Source organism: Pelophylax lessonae (assembly GCF_965119305.1).
Source record: "Pelophylax lessonae genome assembly, chromosome: 5".
Classification (NCBI taxonomy): Eukaryota; Metazoa; Chordata; class Amphibia; order Anura; family Ranidae; genus Pelophylax; species Pelophylax lessonae.
In genome coordinates, this window is record NC_138772.1 from 197,837,848 (window position 1) to 197,853,405 (window position 15,558).

Here is a 15,558-nt window from a genome sequence, read left to right on the forward strand (position 1 = left end):
AACCACAAAAAGCACAGTAAAAAAAAGCACCATGCTTTGGTCTTAAAAAAAGTTCTGAAGCTTTTTTTTGGCCTTGAAAGTGCAGCTAGATCATTTTAGGTGTATAAAAGGTGGCCATACACTTTACAATCTGATTGTACCATCTCTGTACGATCTCCTTTATATTTACCAAAACTAGGCCCTTGCACTACATAGTTGATGATAGATCCAAAGGAGATTGTGCAATCAGATACAATCAGATTGCATAGTGTATGGTGAGCTTTACAGAACCCAGGACATACTTCTCTTGTTTTTAATATTACAGCTCTATCCACATAGGCTATTATCTGATCGCTCAGCCCCTGCACACTGCCTGTGTATTTAGCAAGAATGGTATTCACTAATTGCATAGAAAAAACATGCACCTGATAAGAGGTGGTAATGATGTCCTTGAGTAGGAGGGTAGATGAGGCAAGGTAGGTGTGTGCTAATGAGGTCAGCTGGTAAACCTCTTCCTGTGTCACATCCCAAGGTCTGTTCATAAAGGAGTGGGTAACATTAAGAAAGTAGAAAGTTTTTTTTATTTCTGCAAAATAAGTACATCAATGGTATATTGGTACATAGGGAAGCTGGAATTTAGAAAAAAAAAACAAAAAAAAATGGACTTTTCCTTTAACAGTAAAAACAATCAAAGACCAATAAAATGTCAATATATGTGAAATAGAGTGCAAAATTGACAATATGGAACTGTGAATCGATCCGAATGATAAGTGTTCTCCAAGTGAATGACACCAGTACTCATACACTCCTTACCAGATGGAGAATAAACAGAAATCAATTGCGCTTTTCTTTGATACAGCCACAATATCTGGCAATTCAGGTTTGAAGTGGTGGCCTGATGTTTGATAATAAGGTATTATATTTTTTTGACCACCAGGGGGCACCACCCCACTTGCATTTAGGCATATTCACCTGTGTGTACATGTATTTATAATAAAGCTTATGTGGTGGTGGTGTTGCCACTGGGGGGGGGGGGGGGGGCTAAGTAAACACTTAATTTGCATAATGTGCATGGCGATAATGTTATGTATGGAATCGAGGAGTCCTGATTTTATAATCAAGATTGTGTACAGCTGTATCCTTTAGCTCGTTTAATGTTTAAATGTTCCTGTTGATGTTGCAGGCCATTCTCCTTCCCTTGGGTGAAGTCCAGGCCTGTGACGCAATCTTGGTTTATATATACTGCAATTTTCCCATTTATTTCATGTGAGTGGATTACTGCAATACAGTTTTAATATTTGCTGCACTATGAGTTTCCCTTCTTTCTGTCTTTACCTCATATGCCATATGAATGGAGCCAAAGCAAACCATAGTAGCTGTTGGAGATATTGTAGCTGGGTCACCACGAGGCGCATTTGATCTCTATATGTTGCGTTCTTTCCATCTGTCTGGAGCTATATCAAACCTGAATTGCTGTTGGGGATATTGTGGCTGTATCACAGCAAAGTGCAATTGATCTCTGTTTACTGAGATCTCTCCATCTGGTAAGGAGTGTGTGAGCACTGGTGTCATTCACTTGGAGAGCACTTAGCATTCAGATTGATTCACAGTTCCATATCATGAGCTTTAGGACTTTTTGTGCTCTATTTCACATATATGGACTTTTTATTGATCTTTGATTGTTTTTATTCTTATTTTTTCATATTTTTGCACTAACTTTAATAATAATACATTGTTGTTGTATCTACATTAGCATGAATAGTACCCTAAAGTTTCAGCACATCTATTGTGAGAAATATTGATTCCATATAGTGATGTGTTCAGCTAACTGAATAACTAACTGACTGAATAACTAACTAAATAAATTATTTTTGCAGTTTCCAATAGTTACAGAAACTAAAAGCCAGATATTCTTTGTTCTCTCCTATGTTAAATTCTGTATCTAAACAGCTGTTACTTTTAAGTAAGCTATGAATCACAGTGCATACAATGGACAACGCTTTGGGGAAGGGACACAACTGATCATTTCAAGTAAGTTTTATCATTTGGTTTTTATCATTTATATTTTTCAAGTATTTTTTCAAATTTGAAATTGTGGATATAATTCAAATTTGTTTTAAACCCTTTCATAAATAAAAACAGTTTTCTGTGGTTTTTAATATTTTATGCTTTTACAGTTTAGAGTGATTTCTGTTTATATATATTGTATTATATTACTGCATTGAATAATGTCTGTTAACAATGTCATCTATTTTAAATTGTCAAATGCATTTTACATTTTTGATTATTCACAAAAATATCTGAAAACAACATTTCGCTTTTTTTTGTAATATATATTTAAATCTGATCCTATACAAACTGCAATATTTAATTTCACTCACTCTACATGTCAGTAAATGCAGTTCTCATATAAATTAGAAATACAAGTATTAGACACAATACAATGAAAAACACACATGACAAAGTGTATAATTAAGTTTTTTTTTATTTTTGTGTGGAAGTCACACCTTAGCACCAAGGTTCCTCTGGAAAGTGTGGCCCTAACTCTTTTATTGCCACTAACATTGGACAATATATTTACATTGTGATATATTTACCTGTACTCTGGACTTCACCTCAGTCTAATATAATTGTACTTTTCATAGTTACTGGTCAAATCTTGAGAGCTAGAGTATGCTGTGAGGGCTGGCACTAGCTTTTATTTTGTACCTTGTGATGAAAGGATGACTATTACATACTCTTTTGAAAACTGTTCTTATGCTACAGTTCTAGAAAAAAAAACATCTATAATAGTTTATATATATATATATATATATATATATATATATATATATATATATATATATATACACTATATTGCAAAAGTATTGGGACACCTGTCTTTACACATACATGAACTTTATTGGCATCCCGGTCTTAGTCCGTAGGGTTCAATATTCAGTTGGCCCACCCTTTGCAGCTATAACAGCTTCAACTTTTCTGGAAAGGCTGTCCACAAGGTTTAGGAGTGTGTCTATTGGAATTTTTGGCCATTCTTCCAGAACAAAAAACCCTAGAAACTAAATAAGGACTTTAACCGTACCACCTCGAATATGATAAAATATCAAATGTCTATTGTATAAAGATTAAAAGCATGTAAGCAGTAAAAGAACACTCATATATCGATACAAAAAATATACACATGTACATAGAACTATATTAAACTTTGTAATAATTTCCTCATCATCCCTGCCAAAGTTGGGTGATGGGTGGCTTGCTGTGACTTTGACAAGTTTCACAGGTCACTGCCCGCTTCATCAGGAAGAAAACTACAGCCAAGCATGTATTTGAAAACATGTGCAACTAAATACCTGTTTTTAATGCATATTGTTGGACAGGTCAATTCGGCTGGTCGCAGGCTGGTCGGTAAGTTGAGCTTGGAAACTTCTTTGTTTTTTTTTTATATGCGAGTAGGAGTAGGAGTGGGCTCCCTCCAGGTTTATCTGCCCTATATCTGTGCTTCCATTGTTGGAGGCACACAGAAATTAGAGTTTAGGTCCACAGAAAATGGGGTGTCTTCCTGGGGCTCTGTGGTTACGCATGTATTTGCAAATGTGTGCAACTAAACCCCTGTTTTTATATATACATACAGTACTATTGGACAGGTCAATATGGTTGGTTGCAGGCTGGTCGGTAAGTTGAGCATGGAAATTTCTTTGTTTTTTTTTTTTTTTTATACAGCCAAGCTCTGTAGCATACAGAATTAAACACAATAGTCATACGACCAATTGTTGCAAACTTCCAAAATGGCAAGTTCAGTTCAACTGGCATGTGTCCAATATGTCACCATAGGCCAAGGTTCAAGCCTCATATTGTTAGATGTAAACATCTTGGGCGTCATGCTGGTGTCTGCCAGCGTCAGAGAGTATATCCAGATGGCCTATGTTTTGTAACAGGGAGGAGGGGAGGAGGGGGGGGGAAGGGAACAGCCGTATCCCCTGCCAAGCCTGTTGCGGAGGTTGCCTAATCGCATTTGTGAGGTTAGGCACTGATGTTGGACGAGAAGGCCTGGATCGCTGTCTGCACTCTAATTCATCCCAAACGTGTTTGGGATGAATCCGGTTGAGTTCAGCACTTTGTGTAGGCCAGTCAAGTTCCTCCACCTCAAACTCGCTCATCCATGTCTTTACAGACCTTGCTTTGTGCACTGGTCGAAATCATTTGGTGGAGGGGGGTTATGGTTTGGAGTTGTTTTTCAAGAGTTTGGCTTGGCCACCAGCATACCTTCTTCCATTGCTCTGTAGTCCAGTTCTGATGTTCATGTGACTATTTTAGAAGATTTTGGCTGTAGACACGGGTCATCATGGGCTTCACAGCCCCATACACAACAAACTACGATGCTCATTTTCTTCTGCTTTCACCACATCAGCTTCATGGACAACATGTTCACTTGCTGCCTAATATATCCCACCAATTTTCAGATGCCATTGTAATGACATTTTCCCTTTACCTGTCAGGGGTCATAATGTTATGGCTGATCGGTATATATATATATATATATATATATATATATATATATATATATATATATATACATACTGTGTGTATATATATATATATATATATATATATATATATATCTCACAAAAGTGAGTACACCCCGCACATTTTTGTAACTATTTTATTACATCTTTTTATGTGACACCACTGAAGAAATGACACTTTGCTACAATGTTAAGTATTGAGTGTACAGCTTGTATAACAGTGTAAATTTGCTGTCCCCTCAAAATAACTCAACACACAGCCATTAATGTCTAAACCGCTGGCAACAAAAGTGAGTAAACCCCTAAAATGTCCAAATTGGGCCTAAAGTGTCAATATTTTGTATGGCCACCATTATTTTCCAGCACTGCCCTAACCTTCCTGGGCATGGAGTTCACCAGAGCTTTTTAGGTTGCCACCGGAGCCCTCTTCCACTCCTCCATGACGACATCACAGAGCTGGTGGATGTTAGAGACCTTGCTCTCCTCCACCTTCGGTTTGAGAATGCCCCAGAGATGCTCAATAGGGTTTAGGTCTGGAGACATGTTTGGCCAGTCCATCACCTTTACTCTCAGCTTCTTTAGCAAGGCAGTGGTCGTCTTCGAGGTGTGTTTGGGGTTGTTATCCTGTTGGAATACTGCCCTGGTGCCCAGTCTCCGAATGGAGGGGATCATGCTCTGCTTCAGTATGTCACTGGCATTTTACAAAGGGATTTCCTGATGGCTCAGGTATTATCAGAAAACAGTAGATATTAATATAGTTTCAACACTTTTGCTTCTGTGGATTTTGAGGACACTTCTCTTTTAAGTCATCAACTAGTACTTGAAAAAAAAAAAATGAACACCAACAATTTCTTGTAAGCTATTTTAACTTAAAACACTCTATGTTTTCCCAATTAAAGATATTTAGTTGGAAAACTTAAAGCATGTGTTACCCCAACACTTCATATTCCTGATATGTGCCTGCTGTACCATGTGCTTGCATGAGAATATACCCTGCTCTCTTTGTATTGCTTCCCTTATGTGAAATCCCTGATGTTCCTGCCAGTCCTCTTGCTTTCCTAATAAAAACTGACCACTCTAAGCAGAAGAGCACACCGTGGTATGTTCTCTAGCTATGCTGGGAACTCAGTGTACTCTCCTCAAATAACCAGACTTGTCCTGACAGGCTCCCACTGCACAGCCATGTACTGGCAAGCTCAGTGTGCTGCTGCTTCTCTCCCCCCCAGCTCTTATTCAGCTGAGAACAGAGGGAATGTGATCACTTAAAAAAAACGGTAAACATTTAGAACTTTATTCTGTGTTAGCAACACATTGCCTTATTTATTACAAACACTTATATATCGTGCTGTAAATTTTGTGCAGCACCCTACATATTTTCACATTAGTGCCTGCCCTCATGGCACTTCAAAGGGAAGGTTCCTGGTTCACATATATACAGTATGTCAATTAACCTACCAACAAAGTCTTTGCAATGTGGCAGGATACCCACGGAAGCACAGGGAAAATATGCAAACTATGCAGATAGTTTCCTGGCCTGGATTCAAACTGAAGACTCCACTGCTGCAAGGCAAATGTGCTGACCACTAAGCCACTTAGCTTTATCCTACTTAGCACTTCTAGTGTGTAATGTAATGTAAACGCTAGAACATGTTTTTGACATAGTTGTATTGCTACACTAAAAATATCTCTATATTACCATATATAACCAAATGTAAATAAACAACAAAATGCACCACTGTTGTAAATATATTTACAACAAATAGAAATATAAGTACAATTTATAACACATTTTTTTTCTTTGTTGTAAATTTGCCTTTTTTTCATAGGGAATGAGACTTCGGCCTTAACATATTGTATACAATTTAATAGTGATGCGATTTTATTGCTAATGTACATTTGATTATATATGGTGTAGCACCCTCCTAGGTAGGTGCTAGGTAACCTATAAGGGGAGATCTTGTCTGCTTATCAGCAGGGTTCAATTATTCTGTCAGGCTGTCATGTGTTCTCAGGTGTGACTGTTGAGTTGGGGAGTCTCCCCACTGTATCCAATGAGGGCTCTTATTGGACAGTGGAGGAAACCTGACCAATAGCACACCAGGGCTTGTATCCATCGCAGTGGGCAGATTCTGCCGCAATGCATCCTGGGAGGGGGATATAAGTCTGAGGGGAGCACATGGCAGGGTGTCTTTGGTGGGAAGCAGAGTCCCAGGAGGGAGGTGACGGCTGTCTCTCCTCCTGTCGGCGTGGGACGGATGCCCTGGGCGGCTGGCCTAGAGGACAGAAGGTTGAGCTGAGCTACAGAGAGGGATCCAGTGTGCTGAGGACCAAGCGGAACTGTGGGGGTCGGAGTTTCCAGGAAAGCAGTGTCATGAGTACTGTAAACTTCCCCGGGGTCTGCCTAGGATAGGGGATCACTCCGTAAGGTCAGAGGGATCCAGGAGCCAGCTAACCTGTGCAGAAGTTATAGAAAGGGGGTGCCAGTGTTTAGACCCTGAAGAGAAAGAGGGTGCCAGTGTGTGTGGGCCCTGAAGAGTTAAGAGTTGCAGCAATGCTTACAAATTGCTACCTCAGCCAGGAAGGCTAAAGGGAGCAGTACAAAGGACTTTTGAGCCACAAGAAAGTTTCAGAAATCATTTCAAGTTCACAGACAGCAAGTCAGTGTTAACAAGTGCCAACCGGCATTGACCGGCATTCAGCCGGCGTCAAGTCAGCGTCAAAAGGCGTTTTCTCAGTTGTCCCATTACATTGTGTATAGTCTAGCCAGAGGAGTATTCCACTCATTCCCTTCTCCCATCCAAGTCCCTAAAATAAATACAAAATCCAAAGATGCTGGACTGTTTCTTGTCTCAGTACTCACACTTGGAGAACATGCTTAAATGTGCTTTTGCTACTAGTGGTAACCCTGGCAAACCCACATCTAGCACAAAGGCTGGAAATTCTGCTACAATGGTAATAAAGAAATAACTTTTTTTATTTAGCAACACAGTTCTGTCAAAACATTTTCCTGTAACCACATTATATTATATTACACAGTAGAAGTGGTAGAACTAAAATGAAGGCTAAGTGGTTTAGGGGTTAGTACTTCTGTCTTACAGCAATGGCGTCTTCTGTTTTAATTCTGGCCAGAATGCTACCTGTAAGGAGTTTCCATGTTCTCTCTGTGCTTGCATGGGTTTCTTTCCCGACTCCAAAGACTTTGTTGGTAGATTACCTGACATACAGTATGTAGGCAGGCTAGGAACCTTACATACTTACATCCATCCATAAGGGCAGGGACTAAAATGAAAGTATGTAAGGAATGTGTAAAATGTTCAGCACTATATAAATTCCTGTAATAAATAGGGCAATGTTTTGCTAACATGATAAAAAATTCTTAATTTTTATGAGTCACTTAATTTAGGTTTTCAGAACAAAATCTCTTTAATTGGAAAAACACAAAGTTAAGTTAAAATAGCTCACAATAATTTGTTGGTATAATTGAATTTTTTTCAAGCACTAGTTTTTAAGTTTTGCTAATGTATGTTTTATATTGTTGTATTAATTTATTTAAAATGTTGATTGCAAAATGCTGCTAAGTTTACCTTTGGTAAAAGAAAAAAAGAAATGTACACGATTTTGCAAGTAAAAAAATATGCATTTATTATTTTTTTTACACTGGAGTCTACAAAGCATTGCACCCACAATCAGTGGATTGTAGTTCCAATGTCAGACCTCTGCAGACACTGCTGACAGCTATCTGCCCATACCCATGGGCGTAGGAACCGGGGGGGACGGGGGGGACACATCCCCCCCCCCAGGAAATAATGCGGGGGGGACAGGTATGGTGAAATCCCCCCCCCAGTTTAGTGGGGTTTACGACCCAGAAAGGTGCCGATTGGCTGCCTTCTGGGGGCGTAACTTGGGCGCAGGAAAGAGCGCTTGGCCACCCCCACCTTCGTGATGTCCTGGCTGTGATTGGTCCAGTCTCCAGCCTGGACCAATCATCATCCAGGACATCCGATCACTGACGTCGCAATGGGGGCGGTGCCGGTGCGTGCGTCAGTCACTCACCGTCACCGCCGCTCACCTTCCCGCCGCAGAGAAGAGGAGAGGCCGCCCGCCGGTTCCCGCCGCAGAAGAGGACGAGGGAGAAGCCGCTCACCTTCCCGCCGCCGCCGATAGCCGAGCCGCCGCCGCCAGGTAAGTGCATTGGGTTGAAGGGAGCACGCACGCTGGTCTCTGCATTGATTGGGAGACAATGCTGTGGCACTCTGCAATCATTGGAGTACAATGCTGACTGTGGCACTCTGCAATTATTGGGGTACAATGCTGTGGGCACTCTGCAATCATTGGGGTACAATGCTGTGGGCACTCTGCAATCATTGGGGTACAATGCTGTGGGCACTCTGCAGTGATTGGGGACAATGCTGTGGCGCTCTGCAGTGATTGGGGACAATGCTGTGGTGCTCTGCAGTGATTGGGGACAATGCTGTGGCGCTCTGCATTGAAAGGGGCTCGCGCGCTGAACTCTGCATTGATGGGGGGCACGGAAAAGCATATACCTGGCGAGTAAAAATGCTGTCCCCCCCAGATTTGTGTGGGTTCCTACACCCTTGCCCATACCTCCATATGGGTAGACACTTACTCAGCTGCAGGAAGTGTCAGTGAACTAATCAGTACCCTCCTAGTTCATTGAGAACTACAAATCATTTGCCACAGTGGAAGATGGGACTTGTAGTACATTAATTTACAGATGTCACAGGAAAGGGTTGTGAGGGGGCTAAATATGGGTGTAACATGTTCAGAAGCTGAACTTATCCTTTATCTATCTATTAGGTAAATACCACAAACCATTTTTTTTAGAATGAAGGTTTAGCTAAACAACAAACAAACATACAAATGTACAGAACTGTAAAAGTGTCAACTATAAAATCTTGTGTCCCTCACAAAAAAATAAAAATATTGTTTCCATTATTTCAAAGTATACAATGTATTAGCGAAAATAGTAAATGTCACCCAATATTTCCATACATATGTTTACACTCACAAATTGATGCAGGCTCCTTCGAAATGTTAAACAAATATATATAAAAAAAAAAGATATTTCAGTTATTTTAGTGCTCTTGTTTACATTTCAAGTCTATGGGAGTTTAGGCTTCATTGCAGTTCAGTTTCCCTATGCTTAACACTTTTTTACCCTCACACATCACACTCTTCTACCCCAAGTGCAAGGGTTTTTTTTTTTCCTACACTCTTCTACCCCATAACCTTATACCAATAATCACAAATGTTAGGGTTTTCTAAACTTCTATTTGAACAGAAGTATTAAACTGATATCAGTAACACAGTAGCAAGTGTAAGCAATGCCGTGCATTTCATTTATGCAAGTATTAAGCATGCCAGCAGATTATTTTGCCAGCAGTTTTTTTTTTAACTAAGACAGATGCACACCAAAAAGTGCTCCATCTTGCTTGATTTAAGCAGAACTTATAGCTATATGGTCTTATATAAAAGGAGTGTGTCACAAAGACATGTCTCCAATTAGTTTACTTATTTTTTGGGGGAAAGATACATTTTATACATTGTTAGCATAACAATACCATATGATCTAGTTGGCTTGATGATAAGGGCACAAATTAGTACAATGGTGACTTTTTCTCAAGTTTGAGATTGCAAAAAAATTGAATGGCATTGCATTCACTACAAGTCCCATCCACCAGTTAGTGTTGCGCTCAATTTACCAAACAATGGTGATAAAAAATAAAACAATATAAGAATACAGTGTAAAATAAATACAAATAGGCAGCTTCCTTTTATAAAATAAATAACAAATCATCTCACTAAAACAATCTGATGGGGATTGACACTGGGTGTTTTTTCATTTCTGATTAGTGACACAGCGTTGACTGGAAGGTTTTTTCATGTCTGGACTCTGGGCGTTTGCATGGGGTATGGGATTGCAGGACACACCTCAACCCTCCCAACAACAGTCCCCAAATAAAACCAAATGACAAGAAAAAAAGCCATTAGGCAACAGGCACTTTATTGGTGATAATCATAAACAAACATCCTCAATAACCATTAACGCATTAAACAGGATACAATACACAGGTTACTTTAAACTTTTATGGATCTCCTTCAAATGACCGACGCACGCCTCGCCCTGTGATTGTGCGTTACTTGAATTATACTGACAGAACTGCAATTTTAAAATCTTTCCACAACGCAAAGTCCCTTCATCTTGATGGCCACCGCCTGCTTCTATTCGCTGATTACTCGCAGGAAGTCGCCCGCAGGCGCAAAACGTTTCAACCCTCCTGCAATGCTCTATTCCAGAAAGGAATTAAATTCACCTTAGCGTATCCTGCTGTACTCCGCTTCACGGACCCGTCTGGCGAATCCAAATCCTTTTCTCATCCAGAGAAAGCCGCTGACTATGTTCAAACGCATCTACACCTGTCCATGGACACTAACCCTCCCGCTGCACCCTCCCTCTCTCCTGGATCTAGGGACCTCTGCAGCCCCAAGAAGGATTCCCCGAAAAGAGCTCGTTTGTCTGGCAAATCCAGATGAGCCAGGCCCCTCAAAATTCAGCCTTTTCTGGTTTCTCATCAGGACCCGCCAGTTCTGTTGTATACAATACATGACCTGGGCCATCTCTCTCGGAGGCATACTTTCCTTATCATGCTATACTCACGCTGAAGGTGATGCCTATGTAAGGGTATTCACTCACCCCCCCTGCCTAAATCTGGCTAAATGCCGGGCCCATGCCCCACTTCTGCTTGGCCTCTGAATTTGATGTCTGGGTTGTATATTGTTTCTGTACTACGTTGTGTGTCTTCACAGTACTATTGTTTATTCTGTTTCGCCCACAGCTTTACCGGAGACTGCACAACATATTCCACGCCTGGGAATACCTCGCTCCCTAGTCCTCAAGTCGCTACTCACTTATGACTCCTTCCTCCTGGGACGATAGTCATTGATCTACCCCGTGAGCGGATCAGGCAACTCTCCGGTAACGCTATCGGTAGTGGAGTTACTTATGGGGAAAAAAATGAAGTCCTCCTCTACTGTTCCCGATTGTTTCTTTTGTTGTTACACTGTTTAGGTTGCAGGAAAACTGTCCACTGCACGCCCATCCTGATAGGCTACACCCCCAGTCCCACCTACATTCCCATCTGTAGGTGTGCTACTTTGGCGTCCCTGATTACATCCCTACCTGACGTTATAATGCCATCTATGAAGCCCCCGCCCCCTCCACCCCCTTGATTTGAAAATAACTTCATGGAATGTCAAGGGTCTTAGGTCCCCGAACAAACGAATGGCCATTCTACGCCACTTGAAACAAGATGTCGCTATACTTCAAGAGACACACCTTCCTTCCTGTGACTTTCCCCGCATTCGTAAATTGTGGGTGGGCCAAGTTTATGGCTCAGCCACTCCTAAGGAGAAGGCAGGTGTGCTCCTTCTCATACACAAAAACCTCCCTTACGACGTAATCTCCATTGATACTGACGACGACGGCCGACTGCTCATTGCCAAACTGCGAATACACGCGAAAGAACTGGCTCTAGCGGTTGTCTATGCCCCCACACCACCTACTAAAACCTGTTTTCATTACCTCACTTCGAAATTGGCCCCTTACATGCACCTCCCACTTTTAGTTGGTGGAGATTTTAATGCGGTCATCAGCCCACTAGAGGATAAATCGCCGGCCCACCCCCACCCCGTCTTGCCCACACGTCCATCGTCTACCCTGCTAGCCCAATTTGCTGATTCTTTACACCTAACGGATGTCTGGCGGACTGCCCACCCCATTGCCAGAGATTTCACATTCTATTCCCCGCCTCATGATTCCCTTTCGCACAGGGACTGCTTTTTGGCCAACTCTTTAGTGCTTCCCTACACCCGTGACCCTGTCATAGAGGACATGGTTCTCTCAGACCATTCCCCCATCTCCACTTACCTGATGTATCTGCCCAGCAGAACCCCCACAGCCGAGTGGCGCTTCCCAGCATATTTGGCTAATAACTATGAACTTAAACAGGCCCTGGCAGAGACCTGGTCGAATTTCCTGGAGGACAACTCCGCACACACTGACGACCCTAATCTGCTGTTGGAGACGGGCAAAGCAGTGCTCAGGGATAAAAATGATTGCCTTCTCAGCAGCCTATAAGCGAAATGCAAACCGCCACTTCCTGGCGGCTAGCGCCTCCCTGAGGTCTGCCCAAGCCCGACTCTCCCGGCAGAACACGCCCGACCATAGAACTGCCTGGAAGGAGGCAAAAACTGCCTTCGACTTATGGGCCAAAACACAGGAGAATATCCGCTCATCTATAACCGATCTCCAATATTTTAAATTTGGCAATAAAGCGGGCAAACTTGTTGCTCGCATGTGCAAAGGCCCCTACACCCCGTTGCACATCTTAGCCCTGAAAGATTCCTCGGGACAGGTATCCACTGATCCCCAGATAATTAACCACATAATGGAACAATTCTACACCAAACTTTATGGTCCTGACCCTATTGATCCTAACGAAGCGCAATCCTTCCTAGCTAGACTCCAGCTCCCCAAGTTGGACCACACCCAACTCTCCACTCTGAACGCCCCGGTGTCACTGGAAGAAGTAGAGTCCATGATCAAATCCCTTCCTACGGGCAAGGCCCCTGGCCCCGACGGATATACGGCTGACTTTTACAAGCTGATGTCCTCCTTGCTCTCCCCCATCCTGACTGCTACATACCATGCAATATTGTCGGGTGGCAACTATATGCCGTCTGGCCTCCAGGCACGTATCAAACTTATCCCGAAACCCAACAAAGATACCACTGACCCGGGCTCCTACCGCCCCATATCACTCCTGAATTTAGATTTGAAAATCCTGTCGAAAATTATGGCCAACAGACTGGCCATGTTAATGCCCTCCCTTTTTCACCCATCTCAGGAAGGGTTTACCCAGGGCCGCTCAGCCATCTCCAACATACGTAAAGTCCTCACGGTACTCGAACACGCGAAGGCCAACCCCGCAGCAGATTTGGCAGTTATATCCCTGGATGCGGAAAAAGCTTTCGACAGCGTTAGCTTCCAATGGCTCTGCATGGTCCTTTCCACCTTTGGTTTCTCTGGCCCCTTCTTCCGCCTAGTCGAAGCGATGTACTCTTCCCCAAGTGCTCGGGTGATCACTTCCCGGAACATCTCAAACAATATCCCCCTCACAAAGGTTACCAGACAGGGGTGCCCCCTGTCCCCTCTTCTCTTTAACCTTGCCCTGGAGCCTCTCTCACGTTTCCTTCTTCATAACCCCCTTTTTCACGGAGTCCAAGTAGGTCGGGAAGAGGTCCGTTCGGCCCTCTTCGCTGACGATATTCTACTCTTCACCACTAACCCCGCTTCAGACATGCCGCTTATCAAGGACATCTTTGATTCTTTTTCGTAAATGTTCCGGCCTACGAATAAACTATTCTAAAAGAGAAATACTGCCTCTGTTCCATGCCAGAAACCCGCCGTGGACCTCTACTTCCCCCTTCGCGGTCGCGACCTCCCACATCACCTACCAGGGCATAAAAATCGGTAAAACCCCCTCCTCCCTTTATCGGTTGAACTTCCCTCCAGTACTGACCAAAATAACTAAACAACTTGAAAGTTGGACGAACCTCCCCCTCTCACTGCTGGGCAGGTGCCACCTATATAAAATGGTGGCTTTTCCTAAACTGCTCTATCCCCTTCAGATGATCCCACTTCTCTTGAAACACAGTACCTCCTTACATAAATCTCTCACGCACTTCCTCTGGATCAAAAAGAGACCCAGAATCTCCCTGCCCAAACTATTTCTTCCAAAACGTGAAGGCGGAGCCAACCTTCCAGACACCCGGCTTTATAATTTATCTAGTCTCCTCAGAGTGGGCATGGACTGGCTGAAGGGTACCTCCAAATACTCAAATTTCTCCCTTGAATCCTGTATGGTAGACCCATGTGGACTCCCTGCGCTCCTACATAGCAAAACGGCTTCTCCCCCCCCCCCCCCCCATTTGAAGCACAACGTACTGCTGAGTGATACTCAAATAGCATGGAGAGAAATCCATAAATAATTGAGCCTTTCTCCTTTCTTCTCTACTAAATTACCCATAGCGGGACATCCAGTCTTCACGCCCCCTGGCGGCTCTGTGGCCTTCTCCACATGGGCCCACCACGGCTTATGATTCTTTTCTCAATTGTTTGACCCCGGCTCAGGTTCCCCCCTAACCTTTACAGCTCTTCAAACTCCGTTCCACCTGCCGGCTTCCCATTTTTTGTTTGTACATCAGGCTACTGCTTTCTCAATGTCTATAGCCAAAACTAAACAGGAGAGAACCCACACGTCCATAATAGACCGCTTGTTAGAACTAGATGACCTCAAACTGGCTCATATCTACAAGCCACTCCAACTCCGCATTGGCGCTCTTAAGGGCATACCCAGTAAATTCCCTTGGGATAAAGACCTCTCCCTAGAGGGGTCCAGAGAACTCATTTTGCATGGATACACCTCAATTTGCACTTATGTTACCAACAAATTCTGGAGAGAGCAGCAATTAAAGATTGTCCGTAGAGCTTATTCTCCCTTCTCGACCAACACAACTAATGCACCTCTTCACTGTTGCCCATGGTGTCACAAACACCGGCCAACTTTGTTTCATAGACTCTGGTCATGTCCACCGATCTCGTGCTTCTGGTCCTCGAAGGCGGCCTATATTTTTGACATTGTGGGCTATCTGCCCCCCAAGGACCCCCATGCTTTCCTCTTTGGTTCGATAGAAATCTCTCCATTGACCGCCTCTCAACATGCTCTCAAGCTTCATCTACCACTGATACGTCAACACAAGGCGTGGATCCTAACCTGTCTGATGATCGCTAAAAGAGCCATTCTCAGATCCTGGATACGTTCTACCCCCCCATCGATGAAAGATGTAAAATCCGAACTAGAGACACTCTTCAACAGGGACTCTCTGGATGTGTCTCTCTTCCACTACCCCCCCCCCCCATCATTTCCAAGCTAAATGAGACCTCTACATCAAAGCACGTGCAAAGCGGGGGATT

The 15,558-nt window shown here is 43.0% G+C and overlaps 1 gene segment (V, D, J or C); it reads left to right on the forward strand.

Moving 5' to 3' along the window:
- The first annotated feature begins 1,319 nt into the window (after positions 1 to 1,319).
- The window catches only part of LOC309555507 (Ig heavy chain C region, secreted form-like), a 119,559-nt gene continuing 105,320 nt past the window's right edge, over positions 1,320 to 15,558 (forward strand). Inside the window, exons 1-2 of the C gene segment in view lie at positions 1,320 to 1,523; positions 1,930 to 2,010.